This window comes from Penaeus vannamei, chromosome 17, assembly GCF_042767895.1.
Source record: "Penaeus vannamei isolate JL-2024 chromosome 17, ASM4276789v1, whole genome shotgun sequence".
Taxonomy (NCBI): domain Eukaryota; kingdom Metazoa; phylum Arthropoda; class Malacostraca; order Decapoda; family Penaeidae; genus Penaeus; species Penaeus vannamei.
Window position 1 is genome coordinate 5,417,691 of NC_091565.1, and position 7,273 is coordinate 5,424,963.

A 7,273-nucleotide genomic window follows, 5' to 3' on the forward strand; every position below is an offset into this window, starting at 1 on the left:
ACACACACACACACACACACACACACACACACATATTACTGCCTTTGTCTCCACACACACACACATCCACTAATGTCTTTGTCTTCGTCTGTCTGTCTGTCTGCCGTCTCTTTCTCGCATTCCCCCCCCCCCTCCAATCCCCGCCCCGCCCCCGCCCGACTCCGCGCAGCCTTGACACTCCAACCCGGACTGCGGCATTCGTTTGTCTCCGCTGCGGTCACGCTTCACGCACGATGTCCCCCTCAAGGTGATCCTGCGCCGCCCGCTCTCCGACGTGACCCCACCAACGCCCTCACGCCCACGACGTCCCTAGAACACGCACGCCCTACTTACCTGTCAAACTTCACGCTCCTACGCAAAAGCACGCGCCCACGAACGCGCGTGCCACGCTGCGATACGCATGCCTGCCCTCATGCTCTGTCTTTTGTCTCTCTTCGCCCTCCCTTTCTTTCTCTCTCTCTTCGCCCTCCCTTTCTCTTCTCTCTCTTCGCCCTCCCTTTCTTGTCTCTCCATTCGCCCTCACTTTCTCGACTCTCTCTTCGCCCTCCCTTTCTTGTCTCTCTCTTCGTCCTTCCCTTCTTGTCTCTCTCTTCGCCCTTCCTTTCTCGTCTCTCTCTTCGCCCTCCCTTTCTTGTCTCTCTCTTCGCCCTCCCTTTCTTGTCTCTCTCTTCGCCCTCCCTTTCTTGTCTCTCTCTCTCTTCGCCCTCCCATTCTTGTCTGTCTCTCTCTTCGCCCTCCCTTTCTTATCCCTCTCTTCGCCCTCACTTTCTTATCCCTCTCTTCGCCCTCACTTTCTTATCCCTCTCTTCGCCCTCCCATTCTTATCTCTCTCTTCGCCCTCACTTCCTCGTCTCTCTTCGCCCTCCGTTTCTTCTTGTCTTTTCTCTCAGTCCCGTTCGTCTTACCGGATTCCAACTTGCGCCGAAGAGAAAGGCGAACTATCCCACCGTCCACAAAAAAGGACATAAAAACGGGTTAAAATAAAAGAGAAACTCGAAAAAAGAAAACGACGACAAAAAAGTGAACAGACAAAAAAACGAAAAAAAGAAAGAAAACCAATTAGAAAGAGCATTAAGAAAAACCTACCCGTAAAAAGCAGACAAAGACAATATAATAATAATAATAAAGGACAATCAAGCAGACGCAGACACGAGGCAAAGAAGATAAATAAACAAGCCAGCGAGAGGAACGCTTGCAATATCCCGTTCGCCATCAGCCTTGCCATAACAAGAGGAGGATGCGCAAGCAACATCACCCAAGCTCAGCCATAGTTGCAACCCCCAACTCTTGAGGTTCTTCCCTCCCCCCCCTCCTCTCTCCCTTCCCCACCTCTCTTTGGAAAGCAGGTCCTCCTCCTCCTCCTCCTCCTCTTCCCCCCTCTCCTCCTCCTCCATCTCCTCCTTCTCCTCCATCTCCTCCTCTTCCCCCCCTCTCCTCCTCCTGAAGCCCCATTTCCCCCTTCTCGCTTTGTTCTATCGCTTTGTCCCTCTCCCTCCCCCCTCCACCATTCCGACATGCACAAATAATCTACAAAAAGCTGGAGAGGGGAGGAGGGGGAGGAGGAAGAGGAGGAGGGAAGGGGAGGAATACAAGTGGGAGAAAGAGAATCGGAGAGAGAAAAAAAGCAGACAGAAAAAAAAAGAAAAGAAAAAAGACTGAACAGCGGATTTCGAAGGGGAAGAGGTACTTCACGTCCTTCCCTCTTTCTTTTTCGTCGCAGATGAAAGACCCCTCGGCAACCCCCCCCCCCTTTTCTCCCTCTCGCCCCCCTCGCCCTCTCCCCTCCTACCCGGGGGAGCGTCATGCAGTCATGAAGAAAGGGAAGATGGGGGAAAAGAAGGGAAGGGTAAGGCAGGGATGGAATGAGGAGGGAAAAAAGGGTTAAGAAGGGATGGAATGGGGAGGGGAGGAAAGGGAATGAAAGGGAAAAGAGGAAAGGGAAGGGAAGGAGGGAGGAAAAGGGAAGAGAAGAGAAGAGTCAGAGAGAGAGAGAGAGAGAGAGAGAGAGAGAGAGAGAGAGAGAGAGAGAGAGAGAGAGAGAGAGAGAGAGAGAGAGAGAGAGAGAGAGAGAGAGAGAAACCCAAAGAACGGTCTTGGTGCCTTGGGGTTGGCTCCCTGCTTGTCTGCTTGTGCCCCCAACCCTCCAACCCCCCACCCCACCCCAACTCCCCCCCACGAATTCTCCCAACAAGTCGTGGTTCACCATGACTCCTCGACCTCATGGAAGAAGAAGTAAAGAAGAGAACGACAAAAAGAAGAGAAAAATCATATATAAAAAAAACGAAAGCTGAAAATTAATAAACGCGGAAGCAAAAAGTCGTCGGCAAAAAAGCGAGGACCAGATCTCGCGAGCGGGGGCGGAGAGGAAACAGCCGGGGCGCGAGGTAAGGGCGGATGTGGAAGAGGGGGTGAAGGAGGAGATTTTGGAGGAAGAGGAAGAGGGGGAGAAGGGCGAGGAACAAGAGGAATAGTAGGAAGAGGAGAAGGGCGAGGAACAAGAGGAATAGTAGGAAGAGGAGGAGGATATATGAAGGGAAGGAGATAGGAAGAGGAAGAGGATGAGGAGGAGGAGGATATATGAAGGGAAGGAGGAGATAGAAAAGGAAAAGAAAAGAAAGAAGTATTAGTTGCAGTTACAGAAGGAGGAGGAGGAGGAGGAAGAGGAGGAGGAGGTAGGAAGAGAAGGAGGAGATAGGGAGGTAAAAGAAAAGAAAGAAGTATCAGTAGCAGTTAGAGAATAAGAAGCAGCAGAAGAAAGAGAAGAAGAACGAGCAGGAGAGCTGGCGTGAGAGCAGGCAGGTGCGGCGGCGCTCGAGTGGGTCAGGAGAGGCCGAGCTCCGGCTGCTTCCCACCCGAACCTCCCGACGTCTCCTCCAGTTACAGCCCCCCCCCCCACCTATATCACCTATGCCTTTAAACAAACACTCACACCCTTCCACACCCTCGCCCTCCTTCACTCCGCCCTAGTCGAGGACCTCGGAGCCGGCCCAAACAAACCGCGGATTTTTCTTTTTATTCCATCCGCTCAACGTCAAAACCGACTGTGCGTCACACGAAATTACGTCACTTCATTCTTCATTCCGGTCGTGAAAACCGTCTCGGAAGAACATTCATACCCGCACGCTCAGACTCACAATGTAAACATGAATATTCTCCACGTGGATTTTAATTCTATACTTAGTCCACGTCCGCATCCATGTATATATAGATATTTCACAGTTTAGAGGCCCGTCGAACGAGAGTGCAAACACGTATATACTTCCAATCTCAGTTTTCTTTCCTTGAACAGGGCAGAAAAAAGGGGACTTCCCATAAAAATCTCTCTTCGTTTATACATGACACTGGCTCCTGTATAAGTAACACCCAACCGTAGCCAAACAAATGGTTTTCCCTCGCATCCTTTTCATTAATAAAATTGTTTAATGGCTAAAGAAATGTCTATCCATTATTCTGACAAACATGAATAAATGATCCGACTGTAAGCGGATGGGCGTGCTGGGGAGGGAGGGAGAGGGAGGGAGAGGGAGAGGGAGAGGGAGAGGGAGAGGGAGAGGGAGAGGGAGAGGGAGAGGGAGAGGGAGAGAGAGAGAGAGAGGAGAGAGAGAGAGAGAGAGAGAGAGAGAGAGAGAGAGAGAGAGAGAGAGAGAGAGAGAGAGAGAGAGAGAGAGAGAGAGAATGAATAGCTGGGAGAAAAAGAAATGCGAAAAATATTAACATCGTCCACTTAGCATGGCCATGACTCACCCACGTCCTACTCCTCCCCTCTTAACTGCTCGAGCCCGACCTAAGAATCTAATCAACATGCCCTTGCATGCCTAGCCATATCGCTGCCCCCTCCCCCCACCCCACCCAGACACACTTCTGCCCCCTTCCCCGCAAGCACGCCCCCCTCCCAATCCTCCACCCCCTCTTCATGCAACAACAAAAGTGAAGTTCTATTGTGTTGAAATTCCCTTTTTACCCCATCTCTCACACACTCCCGCATCCCCCCTCCCCCTCCCTCTCCCCCGCCCTAAATTAAGGTCGCTCCCTCACAACTACTTTCCCCGTCACACCCACAATTACCGTCACAATCGCATGCTCCCCCCTAACGCCCCTCCTCCCCTCCCATCATCACAGTACGACCCCATATTAAAAAAAAGGTTCGCACTAGCTTCCCGACCTAACCATCCACCTTCCTTCCTCTCCCTACCCAAACCCTCTTCTCCCTTACCAACCCAAACTCCCATTTACCTTTCCTACCCAAACTCCCACCTCCCTTCCCTACCCAAACTCCCATTTACGTTTCCTACCCAAACTCCCAGCTACCTTCCCTACCCATACCTCCCTCTACCTTTCCTAACCATGCTCTCGCCCCCTCGCTCCGCCTGGCAACCAAGTGCCGCCGCCGCCGGCCTTCCAGATCACCACCGTCGGCGGCATCGCGGTCACCGAGACGGACGGACGGATGGATGGACAGACGGATGGGGTGGATGGGTGGATGGATGGATGATTGAGTGGATGAATGGATGGATGGACAGACGGATGGCTGGGTGGGTGGGTGGGTGGATGGATGGATGGATGGATGGATGGATGGACGGATGGGTGGAAGGATGGACAGATGGTCAGACGGATGGGTGGAAGGATGGACAGATGGTCAGACGGATGGGTGGATGGATGGACAAATGGGTGGATGGACGGATGGGTGGGTGGATGGACGCACGGACGGACGGACAGTGGACAGAAATCGAGTCGACGACGTCACGCATAGTAACGCAGTGCAACGGATCTATAGTGTAGTTCACCAGTTCACCCGCGTGCGACCTTGGCTGGAAACACTTTAATACTGCATCGACTCCGGATGACTGCACTCGGCGCGTCAAATCGAAAAGGCGTTTGCGCGACGTCTTTCATCGGACGCCCCTTCGGCCCGACCAAACGGAACCCACGGCGCGCCCACCAGCAACGCCATCACCGCCACCTCTCCCGCTCCTTCACCCTCGCGATCGTTATCTCGCCATCTGTCTCCGCCGCTATCGGGGGCCCCGCCTCCCAAGCCCCCCTGGCTCCCCGACCGCCAATAAAAACAATACACCACACTTCCCGTTACTATACCCCCTCCCCCCCTTTCTCCCGCCCTGCCTGCGGTCAAGGGGAAGTGACTTGCGCCAGTTGGCCCTCTGACCTTTGACCCCGGTGACCGTGCAGCCTCTTCCCGTGCCCACGTACCCGGCGTCCCCTTTCCTCTTTGTTTGTGTCTCAGTCTCCTCGACCGCCTAACGGATTTCCTTATGACTAAAAGCACTAAAAATAAATCAAAACCAATATCGAAAAGTGCATGCATAAAAGATGCTGCCCATGAATTAGCACATAAACAGACGATTTTCAATAATCAATAGACGCAAATAGGAGCATTTCTTTCCACTCACTCTTTCTTCTTTAGTTCCCGTTTATATTTAATTTCTGTTCATTCCCCGTCATTATGTTTATCTATCTCTCTCCCTTCCATGCCCATTCTGCTCCCCTTCCGTTTCTCTTAATATTCTTTCTATTATCCGATCGTCATCAGTCTATCTATCTACATTTCTCTCTCTCTCTTATCCTGCCTCATGCCCTTCGATTCACCATTGCTACTGCTCTCTCTCTCTCTCTCTCTCTCTCTCTCTCTCTCTCTCTCTCTCTCTCTCTCTCTCTCTCTCTCTCTTTCTCTCTCTCATGGAAAGAAGACTCTGCAACACTTGAAGGCAACGGTATCACCTGCACCTCTCCCCTCCCCTTACGGACGTGGGCGAGAGGGGAGGGAGGGGCGAAAGGGGAACCGCGCAGCATGAGAGGGAAAGAAAAAAAGAAGAGAGAAAACACTGAATGCGGACTGAAACATGCACGGTATGCGGCAGGAGGGGCGATGCAGAGAAAAGGTAACACAGAGGCTGGGAGGGTGGGGAGGGAGGTAACAGATATGGACAGAACAATTTTTCGCATACACACTCACTCACGCGCGCGACACACACACACATACACTCACTCACGCGCCTAAATGTACACCTACGTACACGTCTTTATCTATCTCCCTATCTATTCCGAGGGGGAAGCCACGCTAAAGACACCATACCCGCAGCCTTGGCATGGGAGAGCTGGCCACATCCGTTGATGCAGAGGTTAATCTCTAATGGTGAAATCCCAGGAAATACCCTGCGATATGAGTGTCTCCGTGTGATGCAAGCCGTCCCGAGACAATGCCGAAGAAACCCAGGTGAGAAAAAATGGCCAATATATAATAGTATCATAGCGTCAAAACATCACAATGTCGATGGAAGTAATCACGATAACATCCAAGTACTTTGGAATAGAAGGAAAACCCTAATGAGACGACACTCGAAGAAAATGACATTGACAATGAGACACCGGTAAACAAAACAAAATAACAAACGCTCACAAGACGGTTTTGCAATGGCAGACAAACTTACCGACCTGCGGGACCAAATCTAGAACGCGTAGAAACCAGGCTATCTAGACAGGAAAAGCGCCTTATCTCTATATTACGAGATACAGGCGTTAATTCTCTCCCTTTCTCTCTCACAGCATCTCCATCTCAGCTTTCTCAGGTGCCTCCCCAAAACCCACGCACAGTATAATTTTGCACACTTCAAAGAATAGTAATTTAATTTAATAGAAAAAAGAACTAAAATAATGACACCACCAAACACAAAATGCTAAGATTGATTAGATTTTGAGTAACACAAATTAACAAATCTCTAAATAATGTTTAAAAATTGCGGTTATGAAACATAACATAAATAAGCACAGGTATTTTACTATTCTATGGTTTGTGTATGTATATATATATGTTGGTTAGCTAATTTATCACCAGAACAATATATCCTTGGCTGAGAACTCGTTCCTTATCAAACATTCACTTATAATGAGTCTGCTTATTTCCTTCTCTTACATCAATCAATCAGTATCAGTCGTTCGTTATCTTATCAACTGATAACGCGCGCGCATCGAGTTCACAGCCCAACGCCGAGCACAGCCACACAAACCCTCACCACAACCTCGCTCACATGACTGTCAACAAGAAGGCGAGAGATGCAAGTGTCCTCCAGCGACTCTCTCCACCGCTGCCATTGGCCCATCCGCCGTGACGTCATCGGTACTGGAAATACGCCATTGGCCGAGCGGCGTCCCGACACCTCAAGGCGGCTCACCATTGGCCCCTTGGCTTTATGACGTATTCTTTTCTTATCAGTTAAGGCTAAGAGGTTTGGTATTCCTTGGAACTTGCTTGAGCGCT

The 7,273-nt window shown here is 50.7% G+C and overlaps 1 protein-coding gene across 11 annotated transcripts in view; it reads right to left on the reverse strand.

The window, feature by feature from the left end:
* Window positions 1–7,071, reverse strand: part of LOC113805527 (uncharacterized) — a 68,655-nt gene extending 61,584 nt beyond the window's left edge. For 2 of the 11 annotated variants that reach the window (XR_003475691.2, XM_027356526.2), the window contains exon 1: window positions 6,929–7,071. The gene's annotated coding sequence lies outside the window, so the exon portion shown is untranslated. The remainder of the gene's footprint in view (window positions 1–6,928) is intronic. The other 9 variants (XM_027356528.2, XM_027356525.2, XM_070131809.1 and 6 more) reach the window with 7 other exon arrangements.
* Window positions 7,072–7,273: the final 202 nt, after the last annotated feature.